General features: G+C 38.0%; 1 protein-coding gene across 49 annotated transcripts in view; it reads right to left on the bottom strand.

Annotated features, from left to right (window-relative positions):
* Rims2 (regulating synaptic membrane exocytosis 2) overlaps nucleotides 1-22,666 on the bottom strand; it is a 482,991-nt gene that overhangs the window by 35,776 nt on the left and 424,549 nt on the right. The window lies entirely within an intron of this gene.

Here is a 22,666-nt window from a genome sequence, read left to right as displayed (position 1 = left end):
CTGGCTGTCCTGGAACTCACTCTGTAGACCAGGCTGGCCTTGAACTCAGAAATCTGCCTGCCTCTGCCTCCCGAGTGCTGGGATCAAAGGCATGCGCCACCACACCCAGCAAGTCTTATTTTAACAGAAGTAACCTCCAGAGTGTCCTCTGGGTACAGAGATTTTTCTCTGCCAGAGATGGAACTTTTCCTAGCATCTCTGCAGGACTATCCTACAACTTCCTTAAGATATCAGGGAGTCTTCCTTCAGGCTGTTACATTTAAGAACTGCCTGAGAAAAGTCAGTTTCAGTGAATGGACTTAGGGTAGGAAAAGCAGCTGAAGTTTGCCCTGTGCACCTGGGAGAGAAGGAGCTATGATAATGTCAGGATGTCACAGAAAATTGAATGGACCCAAAGAGCCACCAGCAAGGAGAAACACTCTGAATTCTGTGTAGCTTCATGACATTCTCAAAGCTATTACAGTGGCATTCAGGAAAACAGAATCCAGGGAAAGGAAAAGATCATTTGCATAAAGAATCCACCTTAGCATTCCTTTAGAACACTCTTAAAATACACAGCTCAGTGAGATTCCAGGGTACCAGTGAGGTGAAGAGCACTCTGTGCAGGCCAGTATTTCTGCCCTGTTCTTGGATGAGTTCAGTGATGAAGAATTACTCAATGAATACATTAAGAGACAGTGCTAATACAGTGTCTACACATTACCACAACCTCACAGACGAGTCCTAGCGGTGCTTCTGATACATGCAGAAGTCTGCATCCATAGGAAACCGTGGAAAACTTAAAACACGGCCACTGCTTTCCCACAGCTTACTTTCCAAACCTAGTTTCTTCTTAATGAGTTATTTAAAATACAGAATATTGCTGTCTTTTTTTTTTTGGTGAGAACTTTTTATTGAAAACATTTTTCATACAATCGATTCAAATTATACACCCCCCCCCCCCACATCCCCACCATGCCAGCCTCATGCCTTTTTCCTCGGTTTACAAAACAAAGAGTGTGGGGCCTTATTTTTCATAGCTGTCATAGTTAGGGTTTCCTACCTGCAAAGGGTCACCATGACCAAGGCAACTTTTATAAGGGACTACATGTAATTAGGTCTAGTTTACAGTCTCAGAGGTCCAGTCCATTATCATCATGACTGGAAGCATGGCAGGGTCCAGGCAGACATGGTACTGAAGGAGCCAAGAGTTCTACTTCTTGAATGAAAGGCAGCCAGGAAGAGACTCAGTCTTCTGCGTTGGGCTAAGCATGAGCACTGGGAGCTCTCAAAGCCTGCCTACACAGTGATACACTTCCTCTAACAAGGACACACCTCCTAATAATTCGACTTTCCATGGGCCAAGCATATTCAAACCACCACAGTGGCTCCACTTATACAAAATGTCTGCAGGTCAGGTCATGCAAACTTTAATCTTTCAGGTATTTTGCTTTTAGTTTTAACTGTTTCCCTTCATTATTTTCTTACATCTTTCATCACATGTCCCTTTATTTCTCCTTATTCTTTGTACAGTAATCAGATGCCCCTGCTCTGTCTTAAAAAATTCCTGTGTATAGCCAATTCCACATTGATTATCTGTGTCAGAAGTGTAGTTTTAAATTCCTGTTCTGTTTAATTATTGAGTCAAAACAAATATAAACATACTTTAACACATCCTTAGTCCGTGCCTTTTAGATACACATGGAAGGTGTTTGATGCTTCCTCCATAAAGTATTTTTTTCAGATAAACATAAAAGGGACCCTGGGGAGAGAATGAGAGGGAGTGAGGGACAGAGAGACTAATGGAAAGTGAACATAGTCTGAGTATATGGTATACTGGAACAAAAATGTCATTATTAAACTTGCTACCATGAATATACACTAATAACAACATCAAAACCTCTTTTGGATATTTTAGTTATACTTAGGCACTATTTCTCCAGTACCTCAAATGGATTAGCATATAAAGCAAAGATCCATGGTCCCACAGAGCTCACAATCTACCCAGGAGAATCACAGCAAAACAAACGAGTCCCTTCTACCATGGGACAGTGAGAGAGCACAGCCCATAAAAAGGAGGAGGTGACAGCCAGCGTGGTCTCCACAAGATGATGATGTTGGCGACAAGTTTCGAAGATAGATTTCCTGTCCCCTGAGCTAACTGCCTTCCCTCCTTCTGTCACCATCTGCTTCCTCCAGTTATTTCGTACCAACAATGTGTGAGGCACTGTAAAGGATCCTGGGCATGAGATCCACGAGCGACTGTATTCTGTTATTAGATCACAGCTAGCAGAAACAGAAGCATAGCAGAAGCACCCCTGTGTGCTAGGTGGTAAAGTAAAAGTGAACAAAAGTCACAGAACTGGAAGGAACTAATTCTACTAGATTCTGACTGTCTTTGAAGAAAATATGCTCTCCCCTTTCTGACATTTCTACTATGCTGTCTGCTCTTCTTCATCAACTTCCCACTGTTGCTCAAAGGAGTTGTACTGGCTGGTTTTGTGTGTCAACTTGACACAGCTGGAGTTATCTCAGAGAAAGGAGCTTCAGTTGAGGAAATGCCTTCATGAGATCCAGCTGTGGGGCATTTTCTCAATTAGTGATCAAGAGGGAAGGGCCCCTTGTGGGTGGGACCATCCCTGGGCTGGTAAACTTGGGTTCTATAAGACAGCAGGCTGAGCAAGCCAGGGGAAGCAAGCCAGTAAAGAACATGCCTCCATGGCCTCTGCATCAGCTCCTGCTCCCTGACCTGCTTGAGTTCCAGTCCTGACTTCCTTTGGTGATGAACAGCAGCATGAAAGTGTAAGCCGAATAAACCCTTTCCTCCCCAACTTGCTTCTTGGTCATGATGTTTGTGCAGGAATAGAAACCCTGACTAAGACAGGAGTCCTGGAGGTAGTTAAACCAATTGTCTAAAAAAAAATACTACTGCACATATTCGGATATTTAGAAGTTTCTAACATTTAGTGAGGATATTCTGGCTTCTTTTAAAGAAAGCATGTCATCTTGACAGTATTAAAGCTGAAAATCACATTGACTTTTCTTTTTAGAGTCTCTTAGTTTTACTTAGTTTTCTTTGTCAAGTTCAGAGTCTATGGAAAAGTTTGTTTAACAAATGGCCTTCCTCCTTCAGGTTTTCTTTCTCTAAGGTCTGTTTATATGAAGGAAGATAGACTATTTCATGGTATTCTTTTATAAATCTCATCCTCACCCCTCCCCGGGGCTCAGCTTCATCTCAAAAGCACTTCCTTCTTTGTTTTCAAATGCCAGGTTTCCCTTGTTTATTGCATCGCAGGACTTCCCTGTGGCACCGGCTACTCCAGTAGATCACTAAGCATTTTTTGTTAATCATATAATATCCCCTTTATAAGGTGCTCTTCAATTTTAAACAGTCCATTTCTTCTAACTATTCACAACGCAGTTTAAAGAATTATTCCTATGAACCACATTCCCGAGACTTAGGCATGTTCTCCATCCAGCTAGGAGAACATCAGTAGAGTGCACAGCTGAGTGATTATTTAACACCTGTCACTCTAAAGCTCACAACTGCCTCCTGAAGCGCCTAATGCTGCGAGGTGTGTGGGACATGTTCACTGCTGATATTTCATGCTCCCTGGGACAGAAGTGAGTGGAACTCAGCCCAGATCATGGGAACCGTGACATGGGAATCAAGATCATTGTCTAATTCTACCAGTATAGCTGCTGGAAATCTGTTAGACTAGGTATAAAGAAAATTCATCAATTTTAATTCTGCCTTTTATGTTCCCGTCAACAATGAAGGCAGTCTCTAGCTCTACAGATATACAAAGCTGTTGGCTATCTATTCCCTTCAATAATGGAGTCAGTCTCTAGCTCTGCAGATTGACAAAGCTGTTGGCTATCTGTGAGGAAAAGCCTGGCTGGACCCAAAGGAAATGGTCAGGTGGTACAGAACTTACTTCAAACTAGAGGATAAGCAATATAGGTCTTTGTCAGTACTCTGAAGCCATTAGTAGACACTTTAAGTCTTATGCTTTAAAAGAAAGCCTGCTTTTTATCCTACCCACTGTTAACTGCACAGATTGGTGGACTTACACAAGCCATTCAACGTCTTTTTTCACAAATATGCTTGTATAGTTTCTTTCTATCATGCATATAAATATCTCTGGACTTCTTTCCAACTCAGTGGCTTATGGTAAAACCTCTTACTTCCACAAAACACCAAAACAGTCTCAACTCTTCCTTCTCATGAAGTGTCTAGGAGCTACGCTGGCTAATTCTTCAGCCTTCAGACATTCTGAAGGTAGTTTACTTCTGTTATTCAGGGGACTGTCTGGAACAATGATAGAGGGTCAGCCCTGGAAACCCTGTTCTAGCTACACACTCTTGTCCCACAGTCCTGCCTGTAAGACACACTGCACACTCCTTACTTTCTACACCTTGGCTTTCTCTTGTGTAAATGGTAGAGAACAAGGATACTACCTGTATGGGCACTGTGAGAACTACCCAAGAGGGAATTAATCACTATGTGTGGTATATCATGAATATTCAGTAAACATACAAGTATCTTTAAGATTTTTGTTTTATTGGATAACTTAATGGTTTGCTCTTTCCTCAACTGATCGTGGCACTAGGTTTCATGATGGATGTTATAGTTTGAGTCTGAAATGTGCCCTGAAAGATTCAGGGAGCAGTGTACAGAGATAGTTGGATTATGAAAGGCTATGACTCCATCAATGGCTTGAATACTGGCAGCTTCACCCCTGAATGGACTATTGTGGCATGATGGGATCTGTGCAAATGAGACTCATCTGGAAAAGTCCATCTCCCTCGCTCTTTACTTGCTTCCTATGTAGTATGATATCATGCTTTTCAGGTCCAAAGTCATGGCACCCGTCCACCATGGAGTAAATTCTGAAACTTCGCTACAAGAAGTCCTTCTTCCCTTAACGTTGCTTATCTCAGGTTTTTTTTTGTCATAGCTGTAGAGTTAACTAACTCGATAGATATCAACAGAAAAGCAAAGAACCTATTTTTTCATGTAATGTGGCCAAAATATTCCTTAAAATAAACCTCTTGGTTAGAGTTTGGTATTTTGTTCTATGTTTCTTAGAAATAAGGATTTATATTAACTAGAATTTAGAACAGGCAAACATCAACATCTCTTAACAAAATTTCAATATAATGTAACTTCTAAAGAATAAGCTCACAGCTTGAGCAGGATGCAGTGGCATGCACTTTAGAAGATGGAGCAGAGAGGCCTGGGTTTAACGATGGCCTGAGCTACACAGCTAGACCCTGTCTAAAACTTAGTTACAAATTCAGTAGTTCTGTGAGTCTTCATAGACTGACTTTTACAGACCCCAAATGGAACACAATGGTACCTAAACATTTTGCATTGCGATGGCAAAACTGCGAGAGACTGCAGTCTTTATTTTCTGTTCATAATATTTTTAAAGATCAGGAAGGTTTTACTGCCATAACTAACAGCTTTTCTAGCTGCTTTAAGACATCAATTTATTTAAGTATTAAATTATTATTAAAGTAGTATTTCCGAGAACCAAAATAAAAATAAAATCACCAAAAGTACACTATAATATTAACAAGCAAATTTTAGTCATGAGTGTGGCTGAGAGTCCCCTGCAGAGATGGGGAGGGGCAGAGGGAGGGAGGGAAGAGCAACATGATAGAAATCATAAGGGTTCTGTGTGAGTGCTATGCAGGTGTGTAGACACCTCCCCAGAAACACACAGTGTCGCAAAGCAATGGAGTTTGCTCAGTAGCCCCATAACTGGCATAACTACAAGACTTGCTGTATGGTGATTTATCTGCAGTGGGTGTCCAGTTTCCCCAACTCCACTGCATGGAGGGAGACTGCATCCCCTCCACCCAGTGGTGGCCACATGAGCAAGGGTTATACTCTCTCTATACTCTGGGCTCCTGAGTACGTCCCTTGGGATGCGTGTCTGTGCTTGTGTTAGTACCACAGTGTTGTGATTAGATTTCAACAAAGTCAATTTGTAGTTCATTAAAAAATACACCTGTCTTTATTAATGTACATATATGTATATACAGGGTACATATATGACATAGATGAGCCATGTTTCTTATTGGCCAAAATGTATTTCACTGATGACATTGTTCCTGTTTCCAAGCTCATCACAGTGACGCTGGGTCCAGGTCACTGATTTGCTTTTAGGGACACTTTGTAACTCAATACAAGCTGGAGCTACATGTCACCAGCAGGTATATTCTTATCTTATTCTCCCAGAGAAAGTAATTTAAAATCAAATACCAGCCTCTGTAATAGTTCTGAATGAACCATCTGACTATAATTCCAACTATAAAGCCAGTTGAAACTGGCTTTTGGAATTGATATTTTTTTCATTAGTATTTTGAACCTGTACTTAGAAATTTTAGTTTTTGACATTTAAAAAGCCCCAGCTTATTCACTTATACCTTGTTTAATACACCAACGTAAATGGATTTTCTGAGCCAGTCTTTTATACCCCACGTTCTCAGGAAGCAAATCAAAAGTGAACATATGCCTCCCACTTTCATCATCTGAGGCATGCAGGAGAGAAGCCTGGAAATTTTTTTTTTAAAGAACAGGATTTATTGAGAATAAACTGTGCCAATTTATAGCTCCTTAATTAAATATAAAAGAAACTCAAAATCATGCATTTCTAGAATGTCTTAGTCTAATGCCATTGAAACTTGTAGTGAGAAATGACTCATGTGCCCAAGCTGCACCTTTGATATTATGGTATCCTTGATAAAACTCAGAATATTTATTAGGTTGAAGTCAGTTAAGTTTTATTTAGAGAATTTTGTGGTAGCTCTAGAAAAACATAAAAACCCTAGTAGTTTTTACTAAAGTAGAAAGCATTGCTTATAGATAATACTTAAAAGTTTCCATGAATCTAAGTGTATATTTCTGTGTATACACATTTATAAATGGCAATATAAAACAAGAAAATAGATTAAAGTATCTTCTTAAATCAATTCTTTTGCTAATATTAAGACTTCAGTTCAGTAAGTATTTATTTGCATAGTTTTAAAATTATCTTTAATATCAAAGATTGATATTTAAAGCAATAATTAGGCAAGCACAGTTTAAAACTACAGTGATATGCCATCTCATGTCTGCCAACATGGCTTCCATCCCCAATGAAAGAAAGCCATGAGAGGATGGAAAAGAAAAGAGATTCATTCATGGCTGATGGGTGTGTAAGTTACCAAAACATGGATGGAGGGTCTTCAAAAGGCTAAACTACACTATCACATGACCCAGAGATCTCACTTCTGGGAATACGTGCAAAGAAAAGCAACATGCCACGGTGACATCATAAACTCCGTTCATGGTTGTAATACTCAGAAGTCACAATGCATGCAGCAGCGAATGTTCCCACAGTGTGAGAGTGGGCCTTAGATGTGAGACTGCACTTCAACTCACTTCCTGTGATTTGGCAGACATTTGCTTCTTGATGGTGGCTGCATCACTGAGGCCCTGCCCTCATCTGGCCTAGTTCCTATAAGCACTCCAGTCACAATGGGCTGGCCATTACCTGATTTCCACAGGGCTGCATAGAATTATCTGTGAAGCAACCTTATTTTCAAACAAGGTCATGTTTTGAAGTTCTGGGTGTCAGAACTTCAACATGTATTTGTATTTGGGAGAAATGAACTCAACCCATAATATTTAATAACCGAGTTTTAAAGTGTTCCCTCAAAACTCTGAGCTACACAAAGGAAACCAAAAGACAACATCAGTTATTTTTCCCCATCACATGTAGAATCTAGATTTCTACAAGTAAAAGCCATAAAAGTAGAAATGTTCATTTTGGGAAAAGGAGAGTCACCAGTTGAAGTAGGTAAGGGGGACAAAAGAGAATAACTGCAGGAGAATATGATCAGAGCACGAAACACCATGTATGAAAGTCTCCGCACTAAAATTCATTTTGTGCAATAAATGTATGCTAAGAGAAAAATGTGAGACTATATATTCTATAATATATTATAATATACAATACACTATGCAATATATTATTTGTAAAGCAATATTATCTAACATATAACATTTAAAAATACTTTTTACCATGTGAAGAGAAAAATTCTTATAATTTTCAATAATATGGGTGAATCTAGAGGACATAGTATTAAATAAAATATGCTAGGCACAGAGAGGCAAATATGCCCTGGCATAATCTGAAGATACAGTGACTACTGCAACACTAAGGCAGCTCTTGAAGCACCCGTGGTAGGCATTCTCTTTATCTATCTATGGTCCCTGCATCCAGGCTCCATCTTTATCATCTCATTTTAGCTCCTTCACAGGGCCTTTCCTGTGATTTTTGCCTTGAGTCTCTCCTACTTTACATTTTTTTGGTCAGATTGTCCTAGGCTAGATTTTCTTGTTTAAAAATCACATATTAGGGCCTGAGAGAATAGCTCAGCAGTTAAGAGCACATACTGCCTTTGCAAAGGGCCCTGGTTCAGTTCACAGCATCTATGACTGATAGGTCACAACTCCTTGTAACTCCACATCTTTGGAGATCTGAGGCCTCTGGCGGTCATGGGTATCAATATTCATATACATATATACCCCCTACTTACATAATTTAAAAACATTTCTAAACTATTATAAAATCACACATCTTCCTTAGGGAGACATCAAGCTCTCACTGGGTTGGCAGCAGAAAGTCTAATGAACCACACTTGGCGTTTAGGTTCCCCGCCCTGTTAGTGCCCCCTCCTATCTCCTGACCCTGCTGCTTTCAGACATGCACAGTTGCTACTAGATCTTGTTTTCCATGCACCCATCACATCGCTCTGCTCATCTCTCATCTCCCTGCCTTTGGATCCATTCGTCAGTGTGGGAGTCATCTTCACAAAGCCTTCTGTCTACTGTTACTGGAGGCAAACCCCACCTTGTCCTGAAACTCAAAGGTACTGTCTTCTTCCAGCCTTCAGAAACCTGATTGAACTTGTGGTTTAGCTCAGAATCCAGACATTTTCTATAGTCCCGACTCTCCCACTTACTTTTCCTGTGCAGAAGCCTAGTTTATCACACACATCCTTCTTTGAAAGCCCCTTTCAGGCTATGTATGACCGAGGGTGCAGCAGGGGGTCCAACTCAGCTGCGTTTCTGACCACATTCAGTCCTTGATTGTTTGTCTCTTCTTCCAACTAAATTTAAATGTCCAAGGTCCAGCAGCATCGTCACGGACACGCCCGTCAAGACCAGACTATCATTTGGGTCTCCCGTGTCACTGCTCATACACGATGCTGCACTGTTCAGTTTAATTCCGAGCTGCTTGTACAAGAGTGATGGATGTTAGGGTGAATATTCTTGTAATATTTTAAGTCAGATAACAGTTTTGAAATGTTTGAAAACCACAAGATAAAAGCATAAAATCCAAGAACAATAACAAAAAAAATAAGCAAGGGTAAGGACTAATTAATTTAACCTAAATGCAGACTGAAGTACTAATATAATATTAGTGGTACTAATATTACAGAAACAAAAGTTATTACAGAGAGTGATGCCCTTGCTTGCCACCATTCCCACTGGTGTTGGTGTGCTGTTTGCCAGGGATGTTAGAATACAGAGACGGATGCTTTGTTGGGAAGGATGCAAGAGCAGCCCCCCACCCCCTTCGGCAAAGAAGCTGTTAGGATCTTAGGTAGATTAATTAAAATATTTGGGTGGATTTGTTTGTTTCTGGGCATGTAGGTATAGAAACAAATTCTCCCCCAAGTTGACAGGGGAGCTAGCTTAGTGAGCAGATGCCCTTCAGTGGTCTGTGCGCAGTGACCTGGCCTTCAGCATTACCCAGAGAGGTATGTGGCTGAGACATCCCACTTCCCTAAGTACTGCCTGTGCTGAGTCCTTCCTCACCAGAAGAGACAGTCTCCCTAGTGTGCTTACACACAGGGCTCTTTAGTGTGGAAAGAGGCTCATAGGCCACATGACATTGCAACATGTGTGTCTGTCTTATTCAAAGCTCCATCTTTCATAGGTGGTACAGTATGTACACACAGTAGTTACTCAAGGAGTATTTGCTGAAGGAATGAATGGAAGTAACATTGAGGTTACTCAGGCTAACAGAAAGAAGAAGCTGAACTTAAGCTCTTGACACAATTTTCAACAGATCTTTTCAGCTTAAAAGCTAAATTCCTACATTTCATTCACATAGAACAAATGGAGTAGCAATTTTGTTCCCAGTGAAACCTCTCTGGCACAGGCTGAACTACTTCTGCATGAGTTAGTAATTTAAGACAGAGAAAAATAAAGATTCACACTTTCCACTCTTTTTGTACCACAAGGAAAATGAGACCGATGTTCAAATACTATTAAATGCCAACAACTTTCCTCCCAAAATAGCTTTATTATGCCTCATGACAGCAGAAGTCCTTACACTGCCATCTAAGCGCCACTTCTGAGCTTATAATAAGCATGGTATGATTCAGAAGAGCTCTGTGCCTATTTCACAAGCAGGAATCAGAACAAAATGTTTCAGTAAACATGCTATACACATGGTGGCCCACAGCCAAGGAAGGAAATTTCATAGCATAACACGTTATTCATGGTATTAGTGGTCATGTTGGGTGCACATAAACCCACCATGCTGTCAGTCATACAAAGTGTAGCACACAAACATATTCAGTAGAAAAGATGGAAAGTGATTAAAAAATATGAGCATTATTGATCCTTTCCCTACCATACCGCATTTTTAAACTTATTTTATAGTTTACTTCTTTTACACACACACACACAGTATGTAGAAATATAAACATATATAAATATATATAATACATGCATTTTATAATTTAGTCCTATATATACACATAATATATAAGTATGTATTTTATAGTTTACTCCTACTTATACACATACACACATGCGAAAATGCGTGACCACGTGCACGCGCGCACACACACACACACACACACACACACACATATGCTATGTTATCCTGGCAGTATCCTCATACATGTTTATCAGGCCTTCTGGTTTTGTCAAGCAGATGGCTGGGGTGACTGTTCTATATCATCAAGGCTGTGAGTACTCTGTTATGCTCTCACAGTGATGAAATGTCCTAATGACACCTTTATCAGAACACAATTCCATTTTTAAGTGATCTTTGACTATCTGTTGCTTAAGGTTAAATAATTGTTAAGTAAACTATATTTAGGGATGGGTTATATGACTCTAGTACAAATTTTCACCAAGCTGATTCTGAGATTTTAAGACAGCGGTTCTTCTGGGTATACCTAACTTAAACTTAAACTTAAACAACTTAAACTTAAACTTAAAAAGTATGTTTTCCCCAACACTTTGGATAACTCAACAAGGTGCTGCTATGGTGAAAATGTTGATCATGATTCAGTTGCTCACTATTATCAGATTCAAAATAAGCAAATATAGGAATAAAGACTGCTTAACACCACATAATTGTCTATTAGGTAATAGTGTCTTTGAAAATGCTAAAGGTCCTACCATATTTATGGTTTAAAACTTTTTTATATGTACCTTTTAAAATTATTATTATTTTCTTTATTTACACTTCAAATGTTATCCCCTTTCCTAATTTCCCCTCCAAAAATCCCAACCCACCCACTCCCATTTCCTGGCTCTGGCATTCCCCTACACTGGGGCATAGAACATTCACTGAACAAGGGCCTCTCCTCCCATTGATGACCAACTACGTCATCCTCTGCTACATATGCAGCTGGAGCCATGAGTCCCACCATGTGTTTTCTTTGGTTGGTGGTTTAGTCCCAGGGAGCTCTGGGGGTACTGGTTGGTTCATATTGTTGTTCCCCCTATGGGGCTGAAAATGCCTTCAGCTCCTTGGGTCCTTTCTCTAGCTCCTTCATTGGGGACCCTGCGCTCAAATTTTGTGTTGATGCTAAGGGATCTTCAATTAAAATTTTATGGCTCAAACTTAACAGGGATAAAAGTATAAAATCTTAATCTTATAAAAGCTTAGTTACAGCTAATGAAGACCTTCAAGTTAATGGTCAGTTACATTGAACATGATCAGGTGCTTTACAAGGCCAAGCTGTGGCTTTCTGCAATGCTGTCAAAGATCAGCTTAAGGGAAGGAACCAAAAATAAAGTGTGTTTAAGTTAGGTATACCTAACAGATTGTTGCTTAGTCAAGTTACACATCTACCCAAATTACACATCTAGCAAAATAAAAAATTTATCTTGCCTTTTATTACTAAAATTTCATTTTTAGAATTTATATTTTATACAACATAGACATTTAAGGTAACAATGTAAACATACTTCTGATGGATTTAAACAGATAGATTTAAAAAATTAGGAGTAAAGGTGAAATTAAAATTTTTCTTTAATATTTCTTCAGGGGAATGTGCTGTGTAAGAAATGCAAATGTAACCGCATATTTCTCAAATTCCCTTGGAGGCCAAAAAGAGTTAAGCCAAAGAATATAATAGAGATTGAATTATTTGAAAATTTTTTAACTAAATTTTTTTTGATACAGCCTGAGAGTCTGTTACATAAGTCTATTAAATGTAATAAAATTTAGACCTGTGGTTCTCAACCTTCCTAATGCTGCAAACCTTTAATACAGTTCTTCGTGTTGCAGTGACCCCCCAACCATAAAATTATTTTGTTGCTACTTTATACTGTAATTTTGTCTCTCTTATTAATCTTAATGATTCTGACATGTGACCCTGCGAAAGGGCCATTTGACCCCTAGAGAAGTTGCAGCCCACGAGCTAAAGGTGATGACTTACAGTCTCCCATTAAGGTTTTCCTTCATGAATCTCTTATGCTCTGGTTGACTGTTAATGCTTTCCTTCCACTTAGAAAGACCCTCACCTAAACATAAATTCTCACACTTACATGAAAAACTCAACGTTCTCCCCTTCAGATTTTTTTTGACTAGTCCTCGAGTACTTCTGACTGTCCTGTTACCTAGCAGGAGTCTTCTGGATCTCAAAATTAAAATTGTCCAAAACTTTAACATTCCCAAATCTTAAATTAATGCAGCCTGCCTCAGATTTAAAGAATTTAAAGTTAATGACCATTATTAATTGAATGGATTGTGTTTGTTTCTTTAATTTTTATACTTCCCTTTGTTCTGATAAATGATCAGACATTGGCAAGAGACATAATAAATGGGGACTTGCAAAAGCCTATCCTCCACTAAAGGTGTTGATTTTTACAGTAAAGACATAATCCTATTTCAGGAAATTTTAATATTAATTATGTTACTAAAATCCCTTACTATACACAGGGTAAAGCTACTATAAAACACCATCAGATACTTCACTGGCAATTTTTTTAAAAATAAAAAAGGGGTAAGGGGCCACGCCCATATATATCTCCAAATATGCTTATACTTTGTTACCCTAACTCTGTAGAGTGACAAATGGTGAGCAGAGCGAGAGCCATGAGGGCAGAGAAAGGGGGCAAAGAGGAGGAAGAGCGAGAGCGAGCAAGAGAGAGAGAGGGCTGGGGTGACTAGCAGTTCTTTTATTAGCAGCACATGTCTGGTGCACCTGGGGGCAGGAGCAAGTGATGATGTAAGCAGTTGCTAGGTCTCTGACAGCAGGCCAGTGGAATTGCCTGTCCACTATCACACAGTAGATGTAAAGATCTAAAACCTAGTCAATGGAAACGATGTGATGTTTGTATCAGGAAAGGTTATGCTTATGCCGTTTTAGAAAATGAACAAAGTCCCAGATGGCTCCCACTTTGATACACTTGACCAGGACAGCATCCTAGAAACCTACAGACAAATGAAACATCTAAAGACAGATGACAAACCCACCTAGAGGAAGAGTGAGCTGATGACTTGGAGAGACAGCACAACTTTAACTCAAGTTCAGACTTTGGGAAAACAAAGACACTTTCATACAGCAACTACTAATAAATATTGAAAATTTCTTTGATCTATTTGGAGCGAGTTCTCAACCTTGATGATAAAAGTGAAATCAGAGACTTAGATTTATCATCAGTCAAAGTTTTAGTCCAGAAAGAATATTTAAAATCAACCAAGCATAAAATATCTTTTATATCAGCCAATAAAAACATTATTTTTAGATATCATAAAAGAAAAAAAAGAGCTTAAATGAGTAATGTCTTCCTGAATAGCTTTAAAGGTAGCTTGGTAACAAGCAACTCAGATTATATATGTGAAGTCGAGAATAGAAACGTAGTAGTTTCCATGGCACCTAAAATCCTTGTGTTTTAGAAGTATATGACCCAATTTGTCATGTATAGGCTAACTATAGTCCAGCCATCATGAGAGCAAGAAAACACAGCGGCTCTCTGAGTATTATGATAACACTGGAATCTTTTTGTCTCTAGCTATATAGAAATATGTATGCTAAATAGAAATATATATGTATATATGTGCATATATACATATATATTTATTTACAAAGAGAAAAAATCACATAATTATACTTTCTCTTAATCAGGGTGGGATATGAGTGAGCAATGCACATACCACATCACACTTTCTATACCTAAGGGTGGCTTTAAGAAATAATGCTGACTGCATACTATCAAGCATTGGAGATAATGGTTTCTCCATTGTCAATATAAATTATATAAGGTTGCCATTAGGTATTATGGAAAATTTTACCCTGACCATATACTGCTTTCAGTTTTCAACTCCAGCCCAACTTTAGAAGATATATGTATCTGCAGGACTTGGTTGTATTTACTACTTCACTCTAAAAATCTTTAATGATAAAAATATTAAAAAATCAATGAAACTGTCAGATATAGAATGTGAAGTTTATTCAATTATATCACAAATTTATAAAGCAAAAGTTATGGGTCTCAGCTTCAGAAGATAAATGCGTATTCTCTTATACTCTGATAAATGGTTCAGAATTTCTTAGCTTTTCCCGAAATGACTGAATATAGTGCTATCAAATCCGCCTGCAACCCCACTCACATTACATAGTCAAGAGAATGAGAAGATACATACGCACACAGACACTTGTGCATCCACCTTTACATCAGCGTTATTCATAAAGTCAAATGATGGAAATAGCCCAAACGCTCATTAGTGGATGAAGAGACAAATAAAAGGGATCAATCACACAAGACATGAAAGCATAAGATAAACATGAAAGTTTAAGAAAAACTATTCTAAGTGAAAGAAGTTAGTCACAAAAGACTAGCATCTGTGTGAAAGCCCAGCACGGAGAAAGGTAAGGAGATATGCTGACTAGGTGAGCAGCTGCTGACGGGTGGAGACGGATGAGTGGCAGATAGACCTGGGGTACTCTGGATGTGATGACAATACTCACTCTCACACTGTGGAGATGGTTGCAGATGACCTGAATATATCAAAACTGTTGGGTTGTATAAGTTTTAAGGAATTATGTCTTATGTGAATTATATCTCAATATTGTTTCCAGAAGAAATTCATATATAAATATGATTAAACTATTACTATGCTCTGAAAATTACAGTATATGTACATGACAATTTTTAGAGCCAGATGTTTGTGATAAGAATATAGTTATTGTCATAATATTATGCAGAATAGTATAAAATAGGATTTGTTTGCATATAAAATTATGCAAATGAAGAGGGTTTCCGATTCCTGAGTCTTGCCTCTGCTCTGCGGAGGTTCTCTCTTTCTGGGTGCCTGCTGCATCGATGTGATTCCTCACCCCTAATAAAAGCATATCTTTAGTGGCAAAAACAAACAGAATCATGTAAATAGCTTTGGAAAATTCCTAAATATTAATAGTGGATTGTGGGACTTAAAATTTCTACAATAAGAATCTTTTTTTTTTTCCCTCAGGATAAAAACTTGTAACTTTCAACTACAACATTCCCCAAATAGAAAAAATGTATTTTCAGGAGGGAAAAAGAAAACCCAAACATGAAAGCAAAAGCCTGTCAGTTAACATCTGATTCAAGATTACTTTGTCACACTAATTATTACACCAACATTTGTCTTGAGGTAGGTCTTTTATGTGGTATAAAAAGATACCATTAGCTTTTAAGGAGAAATAAAAAGATATATAAACAAATAAATATTCCTCCAGAAAAGTGATTCCAAATAGGAATGCAGACTTTTATTAGACAAATGTTGTTTACAGATTAGAGCATTTGATCATTATTTTTCAACTTTAATTAGGTATAGTTTTTCAGTGAGGCACTAGCTACATGGTACAGTGGACACAAGCATACACTGCTCTTGTGAGGATCCAAGTCTGGTTCGCAGGATCCATGTTAGGAAGTGCACAACCTTCTGTAACTCCAGGTCCAGCGAACCTTACAGCCTCTTTTAGCCTCTTTTTACAAACACAGTCATTTGGATGTACATATGCATAACTAAAATAAATATTTTTTAAAGAAAAGACTTATTTACATAGAAGAATCTGAGATGTATCATTTTTCCTATGGTTTTAATATCATAATGACAACCTTCCCTTAAATAAAACTGACTTTAAAAAGAAAAAAATGTTTGTGGGTATTATAATAACACAGATGTTTTTCCCTGTTAGTCTTGTACATTTGCCTCACCTGCTGTCCTGGCCACCATCTTGAGTTTGCTTTAATGACAGAACCTTTAATGGACTCAGGAGTAAAGTCCGACTATGCTTAGGGTATATGTTAATGAACCACAGCAGACATCTTGGTTGGCAGCCAAGATTGACGATCTTCCTAAAGACTGTACTTAAGTCATTGGTCATGGAACCCTGACTGTGAGATCTAATTCTGTTATACCCTATGATGATAAAATAATTTCTTATAATGCTGTGCCAGTCATCATGAAGGCTTTCTGCCTATTTTCTTTCACTTTGTCTTTTCTTAAAGGCACATTCTGTAATTGGAAATTGAGGATTGGTTTGGATTTTATCTGAATTGACTCCACAAGCCCATATGATGAAGGCTTTATTGCCAGCCTATGTCAATCTGCAGATGGTGAATCCTTTAGATGAGCTTAACCCGAGGAAGCTCAGGTGCTTCCCCAGAGGGTCTAAGGGGTACTAAACCCAAGGCACACATCAATAAGGAGCCATTTGCTGAATCTGAGTTTGGAAATGATAACTTTCTGTCTTAGTATTTTAGCATGGCTTAGCCTCCCCCATCACTCCACTATCTGTCCGGGAAACTCTGGTGTTAACCAGAGAGCAGATGTGTCTAAGACAAGCATCAGGAGACCTGCTCGAGCTCAAAGGCCGGCTGTCTGTGTTCACCATGCCCCACATGCCTCTCTTCCCAGGTACCCACGGGAGAGGGAGGACTGAAATGCCACACCTTGCTTTTGATTAGCGTTGCCCTTGCTCCTGTCACTTAGTTAACACATTGACATTTTCCCTTCTCATGCCTCTGAAAATACTGATAGCCAAAAATAGGTCTTAGATTGGCTAAAAGACCCAATGTCATATTAATATATTAAAGACTGAAATAATCTTAAAAAGTAGTGGTTTTAAAACTAAAAAATCCACAGATAATATAGCATAGATATAAAAGTATGATTTTGCTTTCTTATTTGGCATTATCACTTACATAATGACGATTTGGGTTTGAGAAATTAAAAAAAATTTTCTCCCCTCCCTTTAAAGTCACAGCAACCTATTATGGAATAATGGAAAATGAATGTAATATCTGATTTTTTTTCCTTTGGCAATCAGTTACAGAAGTGATGAAAGCTTATACAGTCTCTCAGTCCCAGAAGCTAGCCCTTCTAACCTTAAGCCTGCTTTTATAGATATGGTTAGGGTTCATTATCTGTCTTCAGACTGGAAACAAGTCCAAAGAGAATGCATTGTAGAGACATTATTTTAGAAAATCATTTGTGTTCAGTTGGTGAGTTATATAGCTCTTATAGTAAAAAAGAAATGAGATATACAAAGCCTGAAGATATATGAATATAGATTATTTCTATGAGTTAATCAACTATAATACATTAAGTCTAATTTGTTATTATGATCAAAAACACACTTGCTTATCTGCATCTAAATCATGTAACTACATTAAAAAAATACTTGGATTACTTTCCTCAGTGGAAAAAAGAAGATTATAAGCACACTTCCTTATCTTCAGGAACTTACAACCATCCATAGTAAACATAGCGACCTGCATTTAATATTCACAGTAGTGCACTGGCAGTTTTTTCACATTATTATTTGAAAGTAACAGACAACTCTATATCTAAGTATCCAATTTATAGATTTTTATGTTTGCCCACATGAGTAACTTTGAAAAGATCATGTTTAACCATTTACATATTTTAAAAAATAATTTTTAGGTAGCATTTCTTCTTGATTGACATGTAAGAACTAGAAACTGGTTATTATCTTATGAGTTAGAGTGACAGTAATGTCAACTTAGTTCTGAAAAAAGTAGACATTACATAGAAGATACACACATTTACAATCTTAATGTGTGTGTTAGTATTTTTCAATTGCTGTGACAAAACACCATTACCAAGGCAACTTATAAAAGAAAGGATTTAACTGGTGGTTCAGGGATCAAGAGGAAGAAAATCCATGACCAGAATGGTGGGAGGGATGGCAGCAGGCAGTCATGGTGCTGGGCCAGTAGCTGAGAGATTATATCTGATCCATGAAAACAAGGCAGAGAGAGCACTAAGTCGCAATGGTTTGAGCTTTTGAAGTCCCAAGGTGACACACCTCCATCAAGTGCACACCTTGCAGGCAGTCATTCCCAAATAGTTTCAGCAAATGGGAACCAAACATTTAGATCCATGGGCCTAGGGGGCCATCTTCATTCCAACCACCACAATGTGCTTCCTCTTGATTTAGCCCCTACATAGAATATAGATAAATTTAAAAAGAAATTTTCCTAGTTTAAGACATCATTAAACAATGGACTAGCTTATTTATTTGTTTTATTAATGTTACTATGAGATTGTGAGAAAGTCTCATTTTCTGTTTGCTTGTTTGGTTCTTCTTCCTTCCTCCTTCCTTCTTTCCTTTTTTTTTTTTTTTTTTTTTTGCTTCAGTTTTAGATACACAAAGTGTTCTTACCATCTGCTTCATTAAACCAAGGAAAGTAATTCAAGTTTTAAAAAACTGCAGTTATCTCATTTAGAAGCAGAGATAATGTGTTGTTAATATTAATAAATCACACTGAAACATATTAACTCATAGAAGCGAACCATGCTCATCCCTCTGCTGGCTTCCTACAGATGTCAGTCAGATAAGCTTCAGGTAAAGGTAGATGAACGGTTTAGAGTTTGCTGATGGCAAAAGAAGAACACTGCTAGAAACTTTGTGTTGTTTGTCCTTTGAATATGAAATTAAGGACAAGGTTTCATAGTGTGCCTTGCCCTGCGAGACTCCATTTCACAGGTGTGTTGTACAAGTGAAGAAGCCATTTGTGTGGCAGCAGCCATAAGGCATAGTTTGGAGAATAAGTTATACCTAAAGGTAGAAAGGATGCTACCCTAAACATTTATCAAGGTAAATTGGAACTGTAAAGACACATGGGTATATCTAACTCCTCAGGAGAACCAGGATGGAGTCACATCAGCCTGAGGAAGACCCTACTCTCTCATCTGGCTTCCAAAATGACATCTGTGAAGAACACTGTGACCAGGACACAGAGAACTCCTGTCTGTCCCAGGTCCTTCAGACACATTAGTCTAACTGTTGATGTGTTCTATTAGAACTGCAACTGTTTATCCACTCCTGTGACTACCTGGACTTGCTGCCTGTTGGCCCATTATTTTGCCTTGCATTGTCCCCCCCTTTAACTCTTTAGCCTCTACTCCTCTCGCTTCTGGAAGTCAACTCTGACCTACACCTGCAACTCCAGCAGACCTCTCCTCTCACCGTCCTTCGATTCTGACTTGTTTTACATTTCTGTGAGTTGCCTGCTTTGCAGGCAGTTTTGAAACTCCTTGAACTCTACTGAGGCCTATAAAGTCTTTGAAGCCACTCTGCATATTTATATGTGACATGAAATATGTGATAATATAATATTAGCAATTGAGATTGGAGTAAAAGAACTTGTGTTTGCCTAGGAGGATTATCAAGGGAAGCAGACAATTTAGAAAATTTTTGCCAATGAAACCACTATATCGTGTAAATCTGTGGCTATTCAATATATTCTGGCATATGGAAAGACACATACATGTTTATTTTGTCTCTGAAATAGCATTAATAAGATTTAAGTTCAAAAGTATACAAAATTTCTGTAGAGAACAAAAATACTGAAAAATCAATGTGGGAACCATATAGCTTACATTCAATCACTAATACATAATTTTTCTTTAAAAAGAAAAGATACTATCTAATACTTATATATATTTTCTTCATTATGCAAAGGTTTATTCTTTAGAGTTGTGGCTCTATACATACATACATACATACATACATACATACATACATACATATTACTAACATCTATCTATCTATCTATCTATCTATCTATCTATCTATCTATCTATCTATCTATCTATCTATCTACAATAGGATTAAAGTCTGAAAGGATTTAATCATACTCATTTTGCTCTAAAGCTTAACCAGTATTGGTATGCAATGGCCTGGGAAATATGATGATGTTGATGGTGATGGTCATGATAGTAGTACATTATTAAAGCTATATCCAATCAGAGAAGGTTTCTATATTGTTGATGAGTCAGCATGTTAAGATAACCAGAAGAAAAATGCTTAGAGAGTCTAGCCATTACTTAATTTTTATGAGACTAGTATGTAACTTAAAGGAAGCAAGATTGAATACTTAAATATGCACCTATGGGTTTAATTATAAAGAATGGCATCTTTTTCATTGTTTATGAACTTGAGAATTTTGTTTTTAATGAGAGATCCTTTAAGTTGCTTAATATAATTTCATTATCTTTGTGAAAAAAAATTCCAAGTGAAATAAATCAAATAAATATTATATTTGAAATCAAATCTTACACACAATCTTTGTGTTAAATCTGTTTTTAACACACTAAAGTGGAAATTTTTCAGACTAGAATTTCCATCAGGTATTTCACAACTGACTGGGACAAGGAAGAGGAGCTCAGACTGCTGGACTTGGATTCTGGCATGCCTCTCCCTTTGAGCCCCAGGAACAGAAATAATTGCTGGAAGTAATGGAAACAAAAAACAAAAAACAAAAAACAAACCAGGAGATAACAGGGACAGAGACACGTTCAGTGTCAGGCAGCCTCAAATGGAGAGACAGGAGGTCTCGTGTCCCCCTACCTTCAGCACCCTATTTCCTTTGGAACGGAGGTTTTGGCTATAAGGTGTTGAAGTAAATACCTCTGTCTATTCCCTGTGGAGCTACTTGCTTTTCCTTGGGCCTTTGTAGTATCACCTAAGCTTGGACTTTTGTATTATCACCTAAGCTTGGCACTATACTGTCACTTTCCTCATGAAAATGATTCTCTATTTCGGCTCAGACTTTCATGTGAGCTCTTACTATATTTTGATTTTTCTAAGCAAGTATAAAGCTGCCAGTAAAAAGAAATGAATTTTGTATATTCCAGACAACACAAACAAACACAAAGTTACTCTTAGGATTAAAAACACCCATTTATATCATTCAGTTACTTCCTAACTCAAATGCTAAAGAAAAGCAAGCTAGATGCTACTTTGCAAATGTTTTAATCTACAATACATATCTAGATTAAACTACAATTGGTTGCCTGTTCCCTCATAGCAGATATAGCATACAAATTGAAATCCAAAAGTTATTTGGCTTTGATAATAGAGAGATGGGATAAACTAGGTTAGTATGCTCTGTAATGAACTCTTCAAGGCAAGCTTTGGAATTTTGACTAATTATTTTTTAAAGAATGCCTATCCCACTGGAACATATATATCAAACAAAAAGGACCCGAATGAGCACATGTCAAATTGGTTGTTAAATACTAGACCTCCTCAGCTTTTGATCTTAGCTATTCTAATTGGTGTGAGGTAGAATCTCAGGGTTGTTTTGATTTGCATTTCACTGATGACTAAGGATGTTGAACATTTTTTTAGGTGCTTCTCAGCCATTCAGTATTCCTCACTTGAGAATTCTTTGTTTAGCTCTGTACCCCATTTTTTGGGGGGGGAGGTGGGGTGTGTTTATTATAAAAGAAAAAAAAGACTATCGGCTTTTTCAGAAGGAAAGGAACAGTCTGCTGGCGGAGGTGACACTAGGAGACTTGTCCTTAGTTCCCCTAAGAGCCAAGTGGAGGGAGACATTGAAATAAACAGGCAATTCTATAAAGTTAGAAACCCTACAAATCTGATTAAAATCTAAACTTGTTTTGCTTTTAAAAAATGTAATATATCAAAAGTCCCGCTTTAGTGACATGCTAATCCCACCAAAAAAATAACCCCAGTAAACCCCCACCCACCCACCCATCAGTAACAGTGTTCAAGTTGACCAGCCAACACATACTTCTAACTCGATTAAGTATACACATCCCCTAAACCTAAGCCTGGGGACATTGGTGGCAAGTAGTGGCATCCCACTGGCTACCTGTCCAACATCTGCTCCTGCAGAGTGGGCAGGGAAACCCTAAGCAGTAATGAGGCTGAGACCCCAAGATAACTAACTTTCCTGGTACTGCATCCTCACCTCTACCTCAAGAGACCCTAACTTCTAAACCAAGCCCCTCATCACTCAAACTTGGCACCCAGTGAATAGGATGGTTCTCTCAATTAGAAAGACATATATCCACACATCCATATATATATATATATATATATATATATA

The sequence above is a fragment of the Mus caroli genome, chromosome 15, assembly GCF_900094665.2.
Source record: "Mus caroli chromosome 15, CAROLI_EIJ_v1.1, whole genome shotgun sequence".
Taxonomy (NCBI): Eukaryota; Metazoa; Chordata; class Mammalia; order Rodentia; family Muridae; genus Mus; species Mus caroli.
Note: the sequence above shows the minus strand (reverse complement) of the source record. Positions and strands in the feature narration are given on the sequence as shown.